At 45.1% G+C, this 23,809-nt stretch overlaps 1 protein-coding gene across 1 annotated transcript in view; it reads right to left on the reverse strand.

The window, feature by feature from the left end:
• The window catches only part of LOC123745012 (uncharacterized), a 206,025-nt gene that overhangs the window by 92,238 nt on the left and 89,978 nt on the right, over nucleotides 1-23,809 (reverse strand). The window lies entirely within an intron of this gene.

The raw sequence follows: 23,809 nt of genomic DNA on the forward strand, positions 1-23,809 counted from the left end.
GTTACTGTTGTCACCTGGCTGCTGTTGTCACCTGGCTGTGATGACCACCCACACCCAATCAGCCAAACAAAATTATTTTGTATCGTGACAACTAATAGATAATGATCAATCGTTTTAGTTTCATCTCAGATAAGCTTTATGCCACGGACATCAGACGGTCACCGTCCGTACTGAGGAAAGGGGCGGCCCAAAAGGCGAGACGGAAAGAATACTGGACGTTGATCTCAACTACGTTCCGAAAACTTATTCAACCATACGAGGTCACTGAAGAGTTGAGGAACAATGACAATGACCCTGAGCGACGTACAGTGACCATTACACTGTGCGACGTACAGTGAACTCAGATTTCGACGTCCAAAACCTCGGGGTGTCATTACGCTGAGAAATGGCAGTGTGGGGAACTTTGGAAAGCTCTTCAGGAATAGTGGCAGCGCAAGGGTGGTATAGAGCATATAGAGGGAGACGTTGGAAAGGCGTCTGCAGACGAGGCAGAGCTTCTTGAGGTTATCTTGAGATGATTTCGGGGCTTTTTTTAGCGTCCCCGCGGCCCGGTCCTCGACCAGGCCTCTACCCCTAGGAAACAGCCCGTGACAGCTGACTAACACTCAGGTAGCTATTTTACTGCTAGGTAACAGGGGCATAGGGTGAAAGAAACTCTGCCCTTTGTTTCTCGCCGGCGCCTGGGATCGAACTCAGGACCACAGGATCACAAGTCCAGCGTGCTGTCCGCTCGGCCGACCGGCTCCGGACGCATGTCTGTGTCCGGTGTAGTGAGAGATGACCGCGTATCCGAACCACCTGCTGAGTGAGAGAGAGTAGCTCCAAGAAGTGTTAATAGCCGGTCGGCCGAGCGGACAGCACGCTGGACTTGTGATCCTGTGGTCCCGGGTTCGATCCCGGGCGCCGGCGAGAAACAATGGGCAGAGTTTCTTTCACCCTATGCCCCTGTTACCTAGCAGTAAAATAGGTACCTGGGTGTTAGTCAGCTGTCACGGGCTGCTTCCTGGGGGTGGAGGCCTGGTCGAGGACCGGGCCGCAGGGACACTAAAGCCCCGAAATCATCTCAAGATAACCTCAAGATAACCTTCCCTGGAACTTGTTCGAGTCATCATGGCTCTTGTAATTCAGGTAAGGGCTCGTTAACACCAAGTAATTAAACTTAAAGCGGTAAGCCTTCATGTCTAATCATCTAGTGAATTATAACTACCTCAAAACACAAGTATGCTCTGTCTCGCTTCATGCAGGTCGGCGTTCAATCCCCGACCGTCTAAGTGGTTGGGCACCATTCCTTTCCCTCCGTCCCATCCCAAATCCTTATCCTGACCCCTTCCAAGTGCTATATAGTCGCAGTAGCTTGATGCTTTCCCCTGATAATTCCCTCCGTCCCTCCACCAGTAACTGCGTTAGTTATTTTGAGTGAATCGACAAGCCAAAACGTACATTGATTTGTGAAAACATTCAGACTGTTGTGTGATGGTTTATGCATCCATGGACCTCGCAAGCACACGCTACCGACTGCACCATGATGAGCTACACTGTATCTCAAGCAGATGTATACTATCCAGTCCCCCCCAGTCCCCCAAGTCTCCCAAGGTCGAGGTACTGGGGGTACTGGATGCTGCCTTCAAACCTCTTAGGGAATCTCGATATTCCTCGGGGGAATGTAGAGGTTTCCCCCAAGGTCGAACTACTGATGCTCTCTATGATCCAACTTCACAATCCACAATATTTAGCTAACTTCCGGGTACCAGTTTACTGGTAGATGAATAGAAGCATTAGATGAAAGAAAACACGCCCAACCATTCCTCTCCCTTCCGAGTGATTAATGATCAACCACGTTATTGAAATTATTTGTCTACATAATAGTATTAATCATTGGACTATCAAAACACTTAGAAATCTAATTAGAGTTAGAAATTAGAGTTAGAAATCTAATCTGAGAGGGAAAGGCTTAAGGTTATACAAGCTACAGGAGCTTACAGAGAGATACTGCAAGAAACATCTACAGTTTATCTGTATGTAGGATGCAACTTCAGCATTTTCTACAGCATAGAAATATACTACTGTCAGCATACAACAGCACCAGCCTGGGCTCACTGACCCATGGATCTCGCCACCAACAAATTGGTATTATCAAAATTAACTGCTAATTAAATTGATTAAAAAAAAAGAGACATAATTAGCTGTAACTTTGATATTCAAATAAGTTTAACGTGTTTGACTTGCTAATTAAGACAAATGTACACAAATATCTTCGCTGGAAAGAAAAAGTAAATACATTATACCGAAAAAAAAAGTTCTGTGGAATCTTTCTCTGGGAAAAGTCCACAGGCATCGAGGGCTGGAAAATGTACACAGTGCAACATTTTCAGAAGTTTTTTATTTCATTCTTAATCCCAACTGGATGTAAGAACCATTCTTTATCACTCCTAGCATAGCACATGTGACGCAACATGTGACACAGTATGTGACACAACATAGCCATAGCATGTGACGCAACATGTCATAGCATATGATGCAATATATATATATATACCATAGCATGTGAAGCAATATAAACATGTGACGCAACATATCCCGTAGCATGTGAAGCAACATAAGCATGTGACGCAACATATTTCGTAACATGTAAAGCAACATAAGCATGTGACGCAACATATCCCGTAACATGTGAAGCAACATACGACGCAGCATGTGACGCAACGAAACTTTCCGCTAGAATAGTGAATCAATTCGTAAAGTCAAAAAACTTCACAGGCGATCAATAGTCACCTTAGTTCTATTGATTGTGAGGATTATTATGACCAGGAAGCCTGTCAGGGTGCCAGGAGGAAGCCTCCCAGAGTGCCAGGAGGAAGCCTTCCAGAGTGCCAGGAGGAAGCCTCCCAGAGTGCCAGGAGGAAGCCTCACAGAGTGCCAGGAGGAAGCCTTTCAGAGTGCCAAGAGGAAGCCTCCCAGGGTGCCAGGAGGAAGCCTTTCAGAGTGCCAAGAGGAAGCCTCCCAGAGTGCCAGGAGGAAGCCTCCCAGAGTGCCAGGAGGAAGCCTCCCAGAGTGCCAGGAGGAAGCCTCCCAGAGTGCCAGGAGGAAGCATCTCAGGGCGCCAAGAGGAAGCCTTCCAGGGCCCCAAGAGGAAGCCTCACAGGGCCCCAAGAGGAAGCCTTCCAGGGCCCCAAGAGGAAGCCTTCCAGGGCGCCAAGAGGAAGCCTCACAGGGCCCCAAGAGGAAGCCTTCCAGGGCACCAAGAGGAAGCCTCCCAGAATGCCACGAGGAAGTCTTCCAGGGTGCCAAGAGGAAGCCTTACAGGGCCCCAAGAGGAAGCCTTACAGGGCCCCAAGAGGAACCTTCCAGGGCGCCAAGAGGAAGCCTCACATGGCCCCAAGAGGAAGCCTCCCAGCTCGCCAAGAGGAAACCCAAAGAGAGCATTTCCAACCACCGGCATCATTTTGGAGAGCGCGCATCTGTTCCCCTACCCCCGTCCACCCCCCCCCCCCTCCCTTTCCCCACAAGATGTTAGCATCCTTCCCATCTCCCCCCATCTCCCCCCTATTCATCACCGCGGTGCCAGAGTCATCAAGGTACTCCACACACCACATAGTGCCAAAGGTCCACGACACCTTGAGGAGACACGAGAAAGAAGGAGGAGGAGGAAACAGTGTGTTTACAGGTCAAGACAGCAAGCAATATATCCCACAAAAGAGGGAGAGAATAACAATTTTCTACCTTACCTGCCGAGACGATCAACATTTGTTCAGGTCCCGATTAGTTCCCGGCGAATTCCCAAGTTCACAGAGTCTCTGGGAGGGTGCTGTGGTGTTCAGCGTGTGTTCACCGGCGCTGAACAGAGGTGGTGTCGGTTGGGACGGAGTGCCAGGGGGGGCAGCGACGTGGCCGCTGACAACAGGTTACAAACTGGCACTGTAGCGCGGGAAGTGTGGGTGAGAGTGGCGCTGGGCTGCATCTGGCAGCCCGCTGGTCGACCAGGCTCCCTGCTGGCCGGCTGCACACACATACACACACACACACATGCCTCCGACACGCACATGACCCACAGGTGTGTGTGTGTGCATATACCTCCCTATACGCGCATGTCTAAGTGTGTGTACATCACGTCTGGCCCGAAGCTCTTAGATGTGCTCACACGTACATAGATCACAGGATGTGTGCTCATCCCGATACGCACATAGATCATTGGTGTGTACACCTAGACACTCACATAGCCCGTTGTTATCCTTATCCTAACACGCACATAGCCACAGGTGTGTGTGTGTGCATACAGTCAAGGCTCTCACCACGCTACGCACATGAACAAGATACATGTACACAGAAGTTTACATTTCATCGCGCACATGGATTACAAGTGTACACACGCGCGCTCTCACGCTACACGCGCGTGTGTGTGAGAGCCCACTCATGATTGACAGGCGGAAGCTGTCATGCACAACCCTGCCTCCGATATGCTTCACAGGTGATCATACACACACCTGTACACCTGCCATGCATATCATACAGGTGTACACATGTGTGTGTGTATGTATACCTCCGCCACGAACACATAATGGTGTACATACACACATGGCGAGCATAATCTTCTAATCACAAGGTTCACAGATACACACACAGACACATACATACACGCACACGCACGTCTAACTGTGTACATCATGCACAGGACCCCATGTGTAAAGTCACATATACACACACACATTCATCCACGCCACCTATCTCCACAACGATTCGCAGGAACCACCAATCTACACATTGATTTACAAGAAATATCAATCTCTGCTATGATTCGCAGAGACTCCCAACAATCTACTGTGATTCGCAGAGACTCCCAACAATCTACTGTGATTCGCAGAGACTCCCAACAATCTACTGTGATTCGCAGAGACTCCCAACAATCTACTGTGATTCGCAGAGACTCCCAACAATCTACTGTGATTCGCAGAGACTCCCAACAATCTACTGTGATTCGCAGAGACTCCCAACAATCTACTGTGATTCGCAGAGACTCCCAACAATCTACTGTGATTCGCAGAGACTCTCAACAATCTACTGTGATTCGCAGAGACTCCCAACAATCTGCTGTGATTCGCAGGGACCACAGATCTCTGCAGTGATTCACATCGACCACCAATCCATGCAGTGATTGGCAGTGACCACCAATCTTCACTCCTCTTGGTCATGACATTTAACTTAAAGCAGACAACTTGTTACACCTCCGCTCACACCAAGTGACCCGATACCTGAGTGTTGACCTTTACCTGACCTCTGACGTTTAGCACAAAAAATTGAGTTTTAAATCATCCTCTGTGATCCCAAGATAAACTGTTCGGACCTTCTGAGTTCCAAAGTTAAATGGTTCGGATCCAGTGAACTCTTAAATGAAGTCTCGTTTGACCCGAGCTCAAATTGTAATCTGTTCGGATCCTCTTGAGTTTTAAAGTTAGCCTGTTCGAATCATCTGAGCTCTAAATATAAGCTGTTCGGATCCTGTGATCTCCAAAGGAAACCTTGTTCGCAAAACCACTCCATCGCGTGTTGAAAAAATTGATATTGATTGACGCAATTGTTCTTGATTGAAAAATGAGCTGTTGATGCCCTCAGGTACTAATCAGTTCTTAACCTTTGTTAGTGTATAGATAACGTTATTCACTTACTTTCCGTCTGGTGTTGGGCCTAAGGCCTCCTCGATACAACTTCCAACGAGCAAGAATACATTAATCTTGAAGGCAGCCCAGGACTAAACAAAAAATAACAGTGTAGTGTATATGCATTAAAAAGCGGAATACACTTCTCGGTGTATTCCCTTGTACTTGTTAAACATACACCTGACTGATGTATGAAGATTAAGTGAGCTATTCAGCGTGTAATACGCTCTATTGAGCCGCTAAAAGGTCAGATGCCAATAATGGGATCCAGCATGTGTGTGACAAATATATATATATATATATATATATATATATATATATATATATATATATATATATATATATATATATATATATATATATATATATATATAATATATATATATTTCATTCACTTTCACCATCGGAGCCTCGAATTCGCTACCACCCGAGATAGTTATAGCGTTATATAAAGCTTAAAACTCGACCTTTTCCAACGATATACAAGACTATACTATTTATTAACGTCCCATCAAGCTCAGATAACATTAATTAGGCTGTAGTCCTGTTTCTGGCTGACATTGATACAACAAAGGATAACTTCATAGGTACACATGAAGAGGCTTCATAGTCATTAGGATATACGAAGCTCAAGAGTATCAGGACAGCATTCATAAAGCGTAAGTACGAGGCCTTACAGACACAAAGTAAGGTACTCCACGTACGTGAGACCAATCCGAGAGCATGGTGTCATATCTGCATACATTTATTAAAAGTTAAAATGAAGAAATCTTAACATTTTGCCATCGTTCTACCTGATTCCTCTGTTCACCTATCAATAAGTGGGTACCTGGGAGTTAGACAGCTGTTGTGGGCTAAATCCTGGGAATGTGTGTGTTTGTACTCGCCTAATTGTGCTTGCGGGGATTGAGCTTTGTCTCTTTGGTCCCGCTAAGTTAGTTCCTAATTACTGCTAGGTGAACAGATGCAACGGGTGCAAGGAGACGCGCCTAGCTGTCTCGCCCTGCCCAGGATGTGTGTGTGTGTGTGTGGGTGTGTGTGTGTGTGTTAGGGAGTTTTTTTTCACCTACCATATGTAGTAGATATGATAGGGAAAAATAGGTCGGGAGTGAGTATAGCTGACGGTTAGAAAGGCGGGGTCCCAGAGCTAACAACTCGATCCTGCAGGCTCAAATAATCAACACAATTAGTAAACACACACACACACACACACACACACACACACACACACACACACACACACACACACACACACACACACACACACACACACACACTAGACGACAGAAGAAAAAAAGGTGCTATGATCACTACGTACAAAATAGTAACAGGAATTGATAAAATCGACAAGGAAGATTTCCTGAGACCTGGAACTTTAAGAACAAGAGGTCATAGATTTAAACTAGCTAAACACAAATGCCGAAGAAATATAAGAAAATTCACTTTCGCAAACAGAGTGGTAGACGGTTGGAACAAGTTAGGTGAGAAGGTGGTGGAGGCCACGACCGTCAGTAGTTTCAAAGCGTTATATGACAAAGAGTGCTGGGAAGACGGGACACCACGACCGTAGCTCTCATCCTGTAACTACACTTAGGTAATTACACTTAGGTAACTACACACACGGACCTTGGCACGTTAACTAGCGCGGAATATCTCCAGATTCTTATGGGGTGTTTTTCGCCTGTTCCAACAACAGGCGAGACAGGCCAGTAGAGTCTGTTTATACATGTTTATTGACAGGCAAGTAGAGTCTGTTTATCTTTTGCTTATAGATGTAATGCTTGATGGCTGCCGGGGGCTGCAGGCGTAGTTCTTATAGTATTAGGACTATACAATATATGGATTATGTAGTATAAGGACTGTAGGATAAGCACTATAAGGCTTATACCGTTTACCTCTCTTGGTTCGTTCCACTCCTCTTACTGCCCTGATATCCCTAAGGTCCCATGGATATCACGTCGTTCTTTTGCTGCTTAATTACAACGTTCCTGTCTCTGGCCCCTAGGTCCTTGGATGGTCCACGGTCCTCACTAGTCTTGGATGGTCCTCACTAATCTTGGTTGGTCCTCACTAATCTTGGATGGTCCTCACTAATCTTGGATGATCCTCACTAATCTTGGATGGTCCTCACTAATCTTGGATGGTCCTCACTAATCTTGGATAGTCCTCACTAATCTTGGATGGTCCTCACTAATCTTGGATGGTCCTCACTAATCTTGGATGGTCCTCACTAATCTTGGATAGTCCTCACTAGTCTTGGATGGTCCTCGGCCCTCACTAATTTAAAAAAAAATCCCACATTTTGCATGTTATTCCTCTGGTTCTCTTACAAAAACACGGCCGTTTCTTGTTTTTCTACTTTTCTCTCTCTCGATGTTTTTCCCCCTCTGTTTTAGTTCCCAAACATTGCCAGTCTGTCTAGCCTATGGCTCTAGGTGCTCTGCATTGTCTGTTGAATCATGGGAGTCGTCTTTGTTCCTTGGTGCCCTGTCCTATTGTTGGAGAAAATACCTCCCATCCAACTCTAAATATTTTTATATCATGTATTCCAGCCTCTCCTGCGAACTCGTGTCTGGGTGTGTATGTATATATGTATATATGTTTGTGTACGTGTAATACATAAACGCTGTGTAGTACGTCTAATTCTGTGAGACGTCCCCACCGAAATATTAATATATATATGAACACGATTCCAGGTTTGCAGGTTCCAGGTTTGTAATGCAGAGACAAGCGAGAGTAAGAGGACATAATCGCGTTCAAAACACGATTCCAGGATTGGAAAAATGACACCTGGGTCTCAAGAGCTTCAAGTAACTGGCAAAGTGATGTTGTAAGTTCTGCCCAACTGTGTGTCTGGTATTCACTTGTCGCTCAAGGAGCTGAACCGCTGTTTGCAGGATTTTGGTGCATAGTTCATCGTTGCCTAAAACGTGTCAATGTTAGATGGTGGTTAGAGTCCGGTGAATATCATGGAAAAGAAAATAGCAATACATTTAAAAACATATTTGTATTTGTTTCTGGATTTTTAAGTATCTATTATTTTCAGTTCACTGAAACTAGACATATTCCTGTTAATTAAGATGCATAAAATCTTTCCACGGTCACCTTCAGACAAGTCTGAAGGTGATTTCAAACTTGCAAAATCACCTTCAGGCCAGGCCTGCGTTTCTAGATCATTTTCAGAGTAGGGATAACTTCCTATGTCACTTTCAGACCATGGATAACTTCCTTATGTCACTTTCAGACCATGGATAACTTCCTATGTCACTTTCAGACCATGGATAACTTCCTTATGTCACTTTCAGACCATAGATAACTTCCTATGTCACTTTTAGTCCACGGATGACTTCCTGTGTCACTTTCAGACCATGGATGACTTCCTTATGTCACTTTTAGACCATAGATAACTTCCTATGTCACTTTTAGTCCACGGATGACTTCCTATGCCACTTTCAGACCATGGATGACTTCCTATGCCACTTTCAGACCATGGATGACTTTTTACTTCCTGATAATCTTCAGACCATGGATTAACAAGGGCATAGCTTTGCTATTTTGAGGCCACCAGTTAATTTTGATAAAGTTTCGCTTATGCCATCATCGATGTCATATATATATATATATATATATATATATATATATATATATATATATATATATATATATATATATATATATATATATATATAATACAACTTTACCCAGCGCCTTATAATAAATTCAAGCAGTTTAAGTCATTAAATAACATTTACAAAGCCGTCATGAGCTTTAAGATGAGAAGCCTTCCAGGATTATCCTCAAGAACCTGATCAAAGAGCGTGGAAGCCTTAGCTGAAGAGTCATGGGGAGCTGAGGGCTAATCTTCCTCACTAATACTATGGCCTTTATCATCACCAGGATCTTTAGTGTGATGCGAACTTTGACCTCTGAACTAACAGATACAAGGGAAGTTATGGGGGATTTGCCAACAGGAGGAAAATATGGTGATTGTGGTGATGGTGATATGGTGAGGTGTGGTGGTAGTAGGCATCCATCAGTTTCAGGAGACTATGGAGTTGGGCTCTGGTTGTCGGTCTGGAGTGGCCTCTCCAGGGCGCAAAGTCAGGGAGAAGTTGTTACCCATGCAGCAGGTCCCCCGCTGCTGTAAGGTTGGTAATTGTGGGGCTTACCTAGTAGTAGGTTCCTAATAGTGACTACGGGGAAGGGAAGTCTAGCTATCTATTCCCTCCACCTGCTAACCTTTTCTTTTGTAGCTGTTGCGTTATAATTTATCTTTCCGAACGATAGAATTATCTATTGGAACGTGGCCTTAAAGTTGGGGTTTCTGTTGTTTTGTCTCTTAAGCGCCTTCGACTTGTTGACTTTCCTTATACTTTTGGAGTTATTTGCTTGTATGTTATCGGTGGTGGAAGAGGAGGTGGTGGTGTGGTGATGGTGGTGTGTGTGGTGATGGTGGTGTTGGTGGTGTTGGTGGTGGTATGTGGTGATGGTGGCGTTGGTGGTGTGTGTGGTGTTGGTGGTGTACGTGGTGGTGTGTGGTGTGTGTGTTGTTGGTGGTGTACGTGGTGGTGTGTGTTGTTGGTGGTGTACGTGGTGGTGTGTGTAGTGATGGTGGTGTTGGTGGTGTACGTGGTGGTGTGTGGAAGTGTTGGGGTTATTATGGTGGTGGAGATAATGGGGGAGCTGCCTTATCGTGAGAGCCGTGTCCTCCACAATACTAAGGAAGGAGGACCTTATTACGCGTTTCCCGGAAAAATCACCCTGCCACCGTCTCCTGGTGCGACCTTGACCTCTCATCCCTTCTCATCTAAACCCCTTTTTTCTTTCCCCCCCAAACGTATATCCCCTTCCCCCCTCACACAGCCTCCAGCATCCCCCATCAACCCGCCCCTCACACCCCATCAACACAGTTCAATTAACAATGCCATGAGACGAGACTCATTTTACTACGCTTCATGAGAGGAAAATAACCTAAGCCAGGGAGAAAAGTATCATGCAGAAACATGAGAACTCAAGAATATAGAAAACTGCCGAAAGTCTATTGAGCAGTACGATACCAAAGCCATGACGAAAAGGCAGTAGGATAACCTCTGCAGCATGCGACCCACTAGCTAACGCAAGGGGAACATTCTCTGGTGTCTGTCATGTATAAATTACGTTCAACTCAGCAACAAGGTCATTAACCGCTACGCAGAGTCAAATTAAGAGCCAGCTAGCTTGACATACAGCCACGAAAGCATCCAGTTTTTCCCAATCAGTTAGTTGGCCAGGCAAGCAAACCAGGCAGCAATGAAGGCAGACAGCAAGAAGGGGAGGATATGCAGGCAACAGACTGTCAAGCCGGGAAATAAGCCAGCAGGTAAGCCCCGGAAGGCAGCTCATGGCCCAGCAGTTCAACAAAAATGGCAGCCCCAAAAGAGTGGCAGCCAATTATGGAAGGCCTGAGGGAGGAAGGCAGGCCAAGGTTCAGTGTCAGCAACACCATAAGGAAGAGACATACGTGGAAACTGTAGAGAAAAAATATATCTAAGACATCATTAAGAACTTCGTAGCTGAAAAAGTTAATTCGAAACATAATGTTAAATGTAAAGATGATCAGAACAAACGAGTGAAAAGGAGTCATTGCAACGAACTACTAATGGTCAACCCTGCAGCCACATTTAGGTGAATAGAGCTCTCTAGCTCATCAACTTATTCGATAGCCAGCCAGCCAGCTAGCCAATCAGCCTGCTCCATGCTGGCCAGCTTGTAGCCGTGAGAACTTACTTCCTGGCCTGGAGTATTGACTCAGGATAAGGTGTCCTTGTCACGTCAAATGTGATTGATGGTCATGTTTTGATCAGGTAAAGAGTTTATATGTTTTATTTGGCAAAGTCGAGCTGGTCCACCGTGTTCATTTATTTACGAGAGAAAGGTTTTGTGGTGTGTGTGTGTGTGTGTGTGTGTGTGTGTGTGTGTGTGTGTGTGTGTGTGTGTGTGTGTGTGTGTGTGTGTGTGTGTGTGTGTGTGTGTTTACTAGTTGTGTTTTTGCGGGGGTTGAGCTTTGCTCTTTCGGCCCGCCTCTCAACTGTCAATCAACTGTTTACTAACTACTTTTTTTTTCCCACACCACACACACACACACACACCCAGGAAGCAGCCCGTGACAGCTGACTAACTCCCAGGTACCTATTTACTGCTAGGTAACAGGGGCACTTAGGGTGAAAGAAACTTTGCCCATTTGTTTCTGCCTCGTGCGGGAATCGAACCCGCGCCACAGAATTACGAGTCCTGCGCGCTATCCACCAGGCTACGAGGCCCCCTTCCACCAGGCTACGAGGCCCCCTGTGTGTGTATGTGTGTGTGTGTGTGTGTGTGTGTGTGTGTGTGTGTGTGTGTGTGTGTGTGTGTGTGTGTGTGTGTGTGTGTGTGACACCCGCGGACGAGGAAAGGTCCAATAGGGGAGGACGAGGGGAGGGGGCAGGAGGGGAGGGGAAAAAGCATGATAGGACAAGGTTGAAAGGGGAGGGGTTGTGGGGGTGCGGGTTGTGGGGGTGCGGGTGGGGTGATAAGTGGGGGGGGGAAGAGGGGAAGAGTATTTAAAAGAAGCGTAGTTATTTTGCTTCCTTTACGGGTTCACCATAGCCCGCGCTACTGGAACTTGTTGTTCTGAGTAGCTGACTCTAAAACAAACAACAAACAGTTGGTTCCTGAGAGTGTATGTTCAGAGGAAGAAAGACTGATAGTCCCGGGCATCGCCGGGTACCTTCCCCCTAGTATACATATAATGGAAAATGTCTGTTCCAGGTTGGAGGTCAGTTTCATTAAACTTTGCAGGATTAATGTTGGTTTTATTGGGAGTGTCATAAGGGGTGTGTGGGGCAGGCCAGTGCCCTCCTGAATGGGGAGGGGTAAAGAGCACCGCCTCAACCGAGCTACGGGCTCACCATAGCCCGTGCTACTTGGAACTTTGTTCCAGGTAGGGAATCTTTAACAATAACAACAACCCCGCTCCTTCTCACTGTGAATGTGAAACGTTCAGCGTCGAGTCCGTAGACTTTATTGTGCGTTTATATGATCGTGGATTATATAATGAGGTGTGTGTGTGTGTGTGTGTGTGTGTGTGTGTGTGTGTGTGTGTGTGTGTGTGTGTGTGTGTGTGTGTGTGTGTGTAGGGTAAGATGGGGAGGGTGTATGGGGTCGACCCGGGCAGCGCCGGGGACCCCGTCTAGTGTACACTATACATAAATCAATGGTGTGCCCGAACAAGGGACCCTAACTCCAAAACTGAACCACAAATCAAGGTCTATAATTAAGCAGGTGAGACCACAGGGAGAGCTAATTAACTTTCCCACTCACAAAAATACATTATCTATTATCCATCTTTAGATGTTTTCCCCTTCCTTTCATTCCCACTTTCCTCTTTCCCTCTCTGTCTCATCGTTTCTGTCTCTTTTTTTTATTCTTCATTAGTTATTCATTAATTGAATTATTTTTCATCATTTGATTTACAGAGAATAACTCCGCAATGTACTATGAGAAAATCCTTGGAGCAGGGCGATGGAATCGAACCACCGTACATTACCTACACTAGGCTACTCACCTATCCCTGGCTCCATATGCCCCACCCATTAGCCTTGTTGTAGCTGTTGGGTCATACTCACCTGTAAACCTTGCTGTGGCTACCAGTTTGGTGTCTGCACCTCCCTAGTGAGTTGGGAGGGACTCCGTGTTGGGCAACGTTTAGCACGTCGTGGCAGCCAGGTACGGCATGTGTCTGACGACACCCAGGACGCTAAAGTCCACTACGGGCTCACCATAGCCCGTGCTACTTGGAACTTTGTTCCAGGTAGCGAATCTTAAACAACAACAACAACTTAGAACGCTCATTCTGTTCTCTTACTGAACGCGCTATATTTTGTTCTGTGCGGAATTGTCCTAAGCGTAAAAATTGCGGTGGCTTAGGGGAATTAAAAACCTCTTAGGATGTTTTTAAAGACTAATGAGTATCGACTTCGGTAGAGTAGATGAATAGCCTAAGTTTTGATGCTTTTTAGTTCGGCTACTTCGCTGTATTTTGTACGGAGGGGAAATCAAGAGACGGCAGGGTTCGATTCTGCTGTCCTGACCAAAGATTTTCTCAAAAGACGACGTTTTCGGTCCGTCCTAGAGTCATTAATAATCTTATTGTTAAAAATAACAACTTCTTAGTTGCAGACTCCTGTCCTTATATTGCACAGACAATATATATACAGGCACTAAGAAGATGACACTAACTCCTTTATATATTAATACTTTGCAAATTATATGTATCACTTCTTATTACTGTATTATCACCTTTAAAATCATACATGTAGAATCATACCTGAAAAGCCAAGGATGATATTAAAGATTACATTCGATTGGATTGGGATGAGGATCGACGCGGGGGATTAACTGCACTCAATACCCTTCCAGTCCTAATTTTTTATTTTTAAATCTGTTTATTAACTTCAAGAACAGTTTCCAGTTTTGACAGAAGGTTTAAGACTCTTATGAGACACGGGGAGGCAGGAAAGCTCTTCTTTTGTTGAAATAACTATAATTTCTTATAAAAATACAAGACACTTTACCTGTTCTAATTTTTTCGTGATATTGTTTTTAAAAATGTTATTGAAATGAAGTTGTTAGATTTTGAAAGTTTTTAATCTTAACATTTAGAAGAGTATCCGTGAACATGGCTATATTCCTGTTGTATATGAATCGGTGTATAATGCATGGAATGTATTAAAATATTCATGAAAAGTGCGAGGCATTCAGGATCAAAATTGCGTGCTAACCGAGAGAAAATCATCAGTGACGCATTAACGAGCTGTTACGTCTACGTCATTAGTTCACTGTTGTCCTGCCTTTAGTACGTCACACATCTCAGGTCATGGAGATGCAGCATCCTAAGATACGTCACACATCTCAGGTCATGGAGATGCAGCATCCTAAGATACGTCACACATCTTAGGTCATGGAGATGCAGCATCCTAAGATACGTCACACATCTCAGGTCATGGAGATGCAGCATCTTAAGATACGTCCTATATCTCAAGTCATGGAGACCTAACTGAATCTTTTCCAAACATATAAACATAATAACTCCTATTTTTTCAAAAACACAGATTTTTTAAACGATGGTACATATACGATACCCTAAACGATAGCCTTAAACGACTTATAGATAACCAGGAAGGTTTAAAATGACACTATACAGATTTAACGACACACCATTAAGATTTAACTTAGTTAAATCTTAGAATAAAGTTATTCAAATTTAGCGATAGTGTGATTTTGCTGAACGGAACGCAACTATCAGAAGAAAACGCCAGGCCATTACGACTATATACCACTTGGAAAGGTTCAGGATAAGGATTTGGGATGGGACGGAGGAAAGGAATGGTGCCCAACCACTTGGACGGTCGGGGATTGAACGCCGACCTGCAGGAAGCGAGACCGTCGCTCTACCGTTCAGCTTAAGTGGTTGGGCAATTATGCTAAACGATATAGAACTTGAGCTTAACTATGCTTCATCTAGGCCTAACGATGAATTAGAGATTATCTTTACCCAAAAAGTTTTTATCACCTGTGTGGTAGACCCCTCACCCGCGTGGTAGACCCCTCACCCGTGTGGTAGACCCCTCACCCGCGTGGTAGACCCCTCACCCGCGTGGTAGACCCCTCACCCGTGTGATAGACCCCATCACCCGTGTGGTAGACCCCTCACCCGTGTGGTAGCCCCCATCACCCGTGTGATAGACCCCATCACCCGTGTGATAGACCCCATCACCCGTGTGATAGACCCCATCACCCGTGTGGTAGACCCCTCACCCGTGTGGTAGCCCCCATCACCCGTGTGGTAGACCCCTCACCCGTGTGGTAGCCCCCATCACCCGTGTGATAGACCCCATCACCCGTGTGGTAGCCCCCATCACCCGTGTGGTAGCCCCCATCACTCGTGTGGTAGACCCCTCACCCGTGTGGTAGCCCCCATCACCCGTGTGGTAGACCCCTCACCCGTGTGGTAGACCCCATCACCCGTGTGGTAGCCCCATCACCCGTGTGGTAGCCCCATCACCCGTGTGGTAGCCCCATCACCCGTGTGGTAGCCACCATCACCCGTGTGGTAGACCCCTCACCCGTGTGGTAGACCCCATCACCCGTGTGGTAGCCCCATCACCCGTGTGGTAGCCCCCATCACCCGTGTGGTAGCCCCCATCACCCGTGTGGTAGCCCCCATCACTAGTGTGGTAGCCTCCATCACCCGTGTGGTAGCACCATCACCCGTGTGGTAGCCCCTATCACCCGTGTGGTAGACCCATCACCCGTGTGGTAGCCCCATCACCCGTGTGGTAGACCCATCACCCGTGTGGTAGCCACCATCACCCGTGTGGTAGCCCCCATCACCCGTGTGGTAGCCCCATCACCCGTGTGGTAGACTCATCACCCGTGTGGTAGACCCATCACTTGTGTGGTAGACCCATCACCAGTGTGGTAGCCCCCATCACCCGTGTGGTAGCCCCTATCACCCGTGTGGTAGCCCCCATCACCCGTGTGGTAGACCCCATCACCCGTGTGGTAGACCCATCACTCTACGAAGGCTGGGGTCTTATCATCTCAGTGCCTCACCTGCGGACACGTATTAATTAGCACAGGTAGAGGAGGGAGGCTCGAAGTAGGCGACAACGGTGATTGGTTCACACGTCTGCTCCAACCACTTGGGCTGGACGGTAGAGCGACGGTCTCGCTTCATGCAGGTCGGCGTTCAATCCCCTACCGTCCAAGTGGTTGGACACCATTCCTGCCTCCCGTCCCATCCCAAATCCTTATCCTGACCCCTTCCAAGTGCTATATAGTCGTAATGGCTTGGCACTTTCCCCCTGATAGTTCCTTCCTTCACACGTCTGCTAAACTACATGTGCTTCAAGGGCGAGATTTAGCTCCAGGGCTCGGCCTCTCAGTCGGCGATCGCTATTGATATGACTTCTTATCATATCCTCCCTGTTGAAGCATTATATGGAGCTGATCTCAACTATATAATAATCTAATTCTTCTTTACACTACACTACACACAACATGTCGTAGCTCAGTCGATTAAGGCAGCGTCTGGGATGCTCTCGGACGTAGGTTCGAATCCTCGTCACGGCCCTTGTGGATTTGTTCATCTAATTATTCTGTTTTAACTTCTTCGTTCTTGCATCTAAGAAATGTCGTCTTAAGAGGGCCGTGGGTTATCTTGAGAGGTTATCTTGAGATGATTTCGGGGCTTTGCGTCCCCGCGGCCCGGTCCTCGACCAGGCCTCCTTTTTGTTACATACCCCCCAGGACGCAGCCCGTAGCAGCTGTCTAACAGCCAGGTACCTATTTACTGCTAGGTAACAGGGGCATCAGGGTGAAAGAAACATTTTGCCCATTTGTCTCCGCCTCCACCGGGGAACGAACCCGGACCATCAGGATCAGGTGAGGCTGCTCTCATACCCTCTCGTTCGACTCCTCCGCGTTCTAAACGGCTCTCCACATAGCACTAAGACAAAGGCCATTCATATTATGATCTCAAAAAGCTACTTAAGTCATTAATATAAGTATTTGCTGATGCAAAAATTATGTTGCAGATAAACGCGGAAGAAGACTAGAAGAAGATTCAAGAAATCCTGAACAGACTGCAAGATGGGTCTAACAAATGGCTACAAGAGTTCAGTTCCAATAAATGTAAAGTAATGACGAAGGGTGTAGAGGACAGGCGTTCTGCCACTAGGTGAAACACCTGGATTCTGAGAAAAAGACCAGGTGTTTGATATCACAATAATCCTCTCTCCTGAAGCACACATTAACTACATAACATCAGCGGCACGTGCAAGGTTGATGCAGATACTGACTGCGATCAGAAACCTGAACAAGGAGTGCAGGCGATGAGTCACAATAACGTGGCTAAAGTATGTTGACCAGACCACACACTAGAAGGTGAAGGGACGACGACGTTTCGGTCCGTCCTGGACCATTCTCAAGTCGATTGTGAATGACATTCACACAATCGACTTGAGAATGGTCCAGGACGGACCGAAACGTCGTCGTCCCTTCACCTTCTAGTGTGTGGTCTGGTCAACTGAACAAGGAATAATAATCTAGGACTTTGCATACCTGATATCTCAGATTAATTATTAAATATTCAGCAATGTCGTACAGAACATATCTCGTAAAATAAAAATGAGGCTCGAAAAATTCTAAAAGAATGTTACCAGACTGGTTCCAGACTTGTAAGTCACGAGTTATGAGGAAAGACAACAGAAACCGAACCTTCCGACAATGGTAGCAAGAGGAAACAGAAGACCTGATCGCGAATTACAAGATACTCCGGGAACTTGACAAGACATAGACAGATTCTTTGACCTGAAACACGAACAAGGGAACACAAGTGGACACAAGTATCCGAATGAGCTACTGAGATGTTAGAAACTTCTCTCATATCATTACTACAAGTGTGTACCAGGCCGGACACTTAAGGCTAGCCTTACCAAACTTTGTAGAGGGAGAGGGCTGGGGTACGGGGCGGACAGTGGGTGGTCGAGGTAGGCTTAAGTTAAATGCTCTAAAAAATATAGCCTGTATCCCATCACCCGCGAGCGGTTTTCATGAAGTCTGAAAGGGAAACGCAATGAAATCCGGTGCGTATTGTCCGTAGACTGTATGACAATGAAGGTGGTGGGATGGGTCGGAAAAGGAAAGGGGAAAAAATGTATGATATTGAGAGGAAAGGGGGGGGAGAGTAGAAGGGGAGGAACGAAGGGGGGAGATAAAAATAGCTAGAGACGTTGCTAGGTAGAGATATAGCTGGACAAAGAAATATATAGCTAGAGAGAGAGAAAGATAGATATAAAAGACCTAGAGAGAGAGAGAGAGCTAGACATAGAGCTAGATAGCCATAGCCATTGAGTGATAGATACATGAAGGAAGAGAGATAAATTTATATACAACAATATACAAAGTTGAAGGAGAACTTGCACCCCACTAAATGTAAGGTAGAGGAGTGGAACCCAAGAGCTGAAGCTCAATCCCAGCAAGCCCAAGTCACTCAACATCATTACGTGAAAACCTACCACCAACAGGACCAACCTGGCTTGACCATAACAATCACAATGTAGTAGAGAATTACTGAAGTGAAATAACATTTTGTCACTTGCTTCTGTTCACTGTGAGCTGCAAACTGCATAACAAAAGGCATTCATATTATACACTGTTGACCAGACCACACACTAGAAGGTGAAGGGACGACGACGTTTCGGTCCGTCCTGGAGCATTCTCCTAGAGCATTCTTGGACAATCGACTTGAGAATGGTCCAGGACGAACCGAAACGTCGTCGTCCCTTCACTTTCTAGTGTGGTTTGATCAACACAGTTGACCAAAACGACCACGTTTCGACTTGAGAATGAGTCCAGGACGGACCGAAACGTCGTCGTCCCTTCACCTTCTAGTGTGTGGTCTGGTCAACATACTTTAGCCACGTTATTGTGACTCATCGCCTGCATATTATACTCTAATTGATTTTGCATTTGTATATATATTTCTGTACATATTCTGTCTGTGACTTCGCCAAGAATTCAATGCACTTCAGTGTTGGTATTGATGTGAGAAGTAATGGGGATTTCACAGACGGATTATTGAGTTATTGATTATTGCATCTCGTGCATGAGGGGCCGTGAGCCCTGCACGTGAGCCCTGCACGTGAGCCCTGCACGTGAGCCCTGCACGTGAGCCCTGCACGTGCACCTTGATGCTAGAGATCCGTATTGATGTCATCGTGGGCGTCAGCTCCTAAGCCCCGCCTTTCTAATTATTAATAGTTTAAAACTATATCTCTGTTATCTCGTTTCTCTTATTATATTTACGTAAACTATTGTATATTGAGGTAACATACACACACACACACACACACACACACACACACACACACACACACACACACACACACACACACACACACACACACACACACACACACACACACACAGTTTCAAGTGTAGATATGATAGAGCCCAGTAGGCTCAGGATCCTGTACACCAGTTGATTGACAGTTGAGAGGCGGGACCAAAGAGCCAAAGCTCAACCCCCACAAGCACAAATAGGTGAGTACAAATAGGTGAATACACACACACACACACACATGCACGCACGAATAAGGCAAAAGCTTAATGCCTTTTTAGACTAGAGGGCGGCGAATAATCCCCTAAAATTATGATAATAGAAGCATTAATTATTAGCGATTTCCCCCTTGCAGTCAACAACGGAAGCTTGCCACGTGCACGACATTAGTGAGGGGAATGTTGTGTGTACTCACCTAGTTGTGCTTGCGGGGGTTATGCTCTGGCTCTTTGGTCCCGCCTCTCAACTGTCAATCAACTGGTGTACAGGTTCCTCAGCCTACTGGGCTCTATCATATCTACATTTGAAACTGTGTATGGAGTCAGCCTCCACCACATCACTGCCTAATGCATTCCGTCTGTTAACTACTCTGACACTTAAAAAGTTCTTTCTAACGTCCCTGTGGCTCATGTGGGTACTCAGTTTCCACCTGTGTCCCCTTATTCGCGTACCACCCGTGTTAAACAGTTTATCTTTATCTAACCTGTCAATTCCTCTGAGAATGTTGTAGGTAGTGATCATGTCTTCCCTTACCCTTCTGTCTTTCAATGTCGAGAGGTGCATTTCACGCAGCCTGTCCTCGGAACTATGCCTCTTAGTTCTGGGACTAGCCTAGTGGCATACCTCTGAACTTTTTCAAGCTTCGTCTTGTGCATGACAAGGTACGGGCTCTATGCTGGGGCCGCATACTCCAGGATTGGTCTTACATATGTGGTATACAAGGTTCTGAATGATTCCTTGCACAGGTTCCTGAAGGCAGTTCTGATGTTAGCCAGCCTCGCATACGCTGCATATGTTATTCTTTTTATGTGGGCTTCAGGAGGCAAGTTTGGTGTGATATCAACTCCTAGATCTTTCTCTGTCCGTTTCATGAAGGACTTCATCTTCCATTCTGTATCCTGTGTCTGGTCTCCTGTTTCCACTGCCTAGTTTCATTACCTTACATTTACTTGGGTTGAACTTTAGTAGCCATTTGTCTGTCTAGGTCATTTTGTAGCCTCATACTATCTTCCTCCGTCTTTATCCTCCTCATAATTTTTGCATCATCAGCAAACAATGAGAGGAACGATTCTATACCCTCTGGGAGATCGTTTACATATATCAGAAACAGTATAGGTCCAATGACTGAACCCTGCGGGACTCCACTGGTACACCTCGCCAATTTGATGCCTCACCCCCTCACAGTGACTCGCTGTCTTCTGCTGCTTAGGTACTCTCTTATCCAATGGAGTACCTTCCCTTTCACTCCTGCTTGCATCTCCAGCTTTTTCACTAGCCTCTGGTGTGGTACTGTGTCAAAGGCTTTCTGACAATAAAAAAATATGCAGTTTGCCCATCCCTCTTCTTCTTACCTGATTCTTGTTGCCTGATCGTAGAATTCAGTTAATCCTGTGAGGCAGGACTTGCCATCCCTGAACCCATGTTGATGTTGTGTTACAAACTTCTTTCGCTCCAGATGTTCCACTAGTTTTTTTCGCGCAATCTTCTCCATTGACTTGCATGGTATGCAAGTTAGGGGCACTGGCCTGTAGTTCAGTGCCTCCTGTCTGCCACACACACACACGTGTGTGTGTGTGTGTATGTGTGTGTGTGTGTTGTTAATTGCTCCAAACAGCTGACATGTTCCATAATTAAAATGTGACTTAGAGGTCCTCATTTCGTACACATCCGTTTATTATGTCTTATTTACTTATTTACATTTTCCACTAATCCATCTCTTAATTATTTAATTTATTCCTTGATTTTCTCATCACGTCCGGCCAAGAAAATCCAGAGTTTCTAAGAAAAACTATATATTAGGGGGGGGGGGTTAATATCAGGTGTTTCCAGGGCTGGTAATCAGGTAGACCATTTACCAACCTTGTCAACTATTGGAAGGTGAGGTAGTTAACAGGGGAAAGCGACAAGTTATCATGACTATATAGCACTTGGAAAGGGGTCAGGATAAGGAATTAGGATGGGACGGGGGGAAGGAATGGTGCCCAATCACTTGGACGGTCAGGGATTGAACGCCAACCTGCATGAAGCGAGGCCGTCGCTCTACCGTCTAGTCAAAGCAACTATTGGAAGAGTCGTCGTGAACATTGGTTATGATAAGTAGAAAACATTGCACTTATATACTGGTACCCATGAACTATGCCAAAGACAAGTTCATCTTGTCCATCAAGTTCATCAAGTTCAATAAGATCAGCTGATCAGATCATTTAATAGTAATCTAGATTGGGAATAGAAAAAATGGTTAGCGCACATGAAATGACACGAAATGCCAGGCGAACATGACATGACAGACGCATGCTATGACAGGCGAAAATGACATGACATTTGACCATGTCACTCGCACAAGGAGTCAATATGAGTTCAGTGAGAGACTAACAGACATCAGAGATGAGTGGATATACTACACATTATCTAAAAGTCAGGGCGCAGTTCATACTAACTCACATAAGCGGCATATCTAAATGATACAGGGATAACTGTATCATTTGCTACATGGATAACTTTATGATATCAGGATAACTTAACTGAGAGGGAATGCATCTAAAGAGAGAGAGAGAGAAAAAGAGAAAAAAGAGAAAGTAATGTATAAGCCCTAGCACACAGCCGCAGTGCGTGCCTCACCCACACAGGGCAGCAGTCCGCGGAAAATCAAAATTGTCTTTGCAGCTCAGTATTCACTTCCAGTGAATACTGGATCTCAGTATTATACTTCGAGAGTATTATCCTGAAATTTTTTTAAAGCTTGCACCCATTCAGGAAAATCGTAAGTCATCGTGAACTTATTTTAAAGAATAACAAATATGACAGAGAGAAAATTAACGGAGGCGTGAAATCTTCTGAAGCAGCTCAGAAGATTTGATTGTCTTAGTCACGCGAAGCACACCGGAATGAAGATGTTAACTCAGTCAGCCCTTCGAGTACTTCAACATTTTCTATGAATTGCAAAAGGACCATTTTCTGTGTTGCGGCATGTAAATAATACATCGGTTCAGAGAAAACGTAAATTTCTTGCATGACTCACTTATTTCCGAATTACAGTCTCGACGAACGACAAATGTATATTATCCGGGATTTGCGAGCACGCAGACCCTCTCCCCCTCCCGCAATGATCTTTTTGGAGTTCATACATGGTAATTAATTTCTTCTTTTACGTTTTTGTTATTATCTTAACGAAAAGAACCCAAAGTTTTTTTATTCGATCGAAATTATATTTCGCTCCAAAACAGCTGTTAGAGAAATCGTGTATAAGAATAATTTGTCAACTAAAGTCACAGTTTATGATGGTTTTATATTTATGGTTATTTTGGGACACTTTTATTTTAAATGCAGTTTATTTACAACAATTCTCACTTCGTGGTTTCAAGATGATTGGCGTGCGCACATACTCTGTATATCGTATGATTGACATGCGCACATACTCTATACACAGATGATTGACATGCGCACATACTCAATACACAGATGATTGACATGCGCACATGCTCAATACACAGATGATTGACATGCGCACATACTCAATACACAGATGATTGACATGCGCACATACTCAATACACAGATGATAATCTCAACCCGTTCTCGCAAATTTAATAAGTCAATATTGACTTACTAAATATGTGCATAGGTGACATACTTAACATAATAGATACCCTTAAAAAGATTCATAGAAAACACCGACCTTACCTAACCTTGTTAGTATCTTAAGATAAGCATCATATTGCTTCTTAATTACAATTATTGCCTAACCTATAATAGGTATAGGTTAAGTAATAACTGTAATTACGAAGCAATAAGATGCTTATCTTAAGATACTAACAAGGTTAGGTAAGGTCGGTGTTTTCTATGAATCTTTTGAAAGGTATCTATTATGTTTAGTATATCACCTAAACACGTAGTTAATAAGTCAATATTGACTTTACGAATTTGCGAGAACGGGTTGGATAATCTATATACACTAAAGTGTTCTTTGCAAGTGACTTTATAATGTGAAATGCTCTTCTTAGGGAATATATACTCGCCGG

The sequence above is a fragment of the Procambarus clarkii genome, chromosome 57 (genome assembly GCF_040958095.1).
Source record: "Procambarus clarkii isolate CNS0578487 chromosome 57, FALCON_Pclarkii_2.0, whole genome shotgun sequence".
NCBI lineage: Eukaryota > Metazoa > Arthropoda > Malacostraca > Decapoda > Cambaridae > Procambarus > Procambarus clarkii.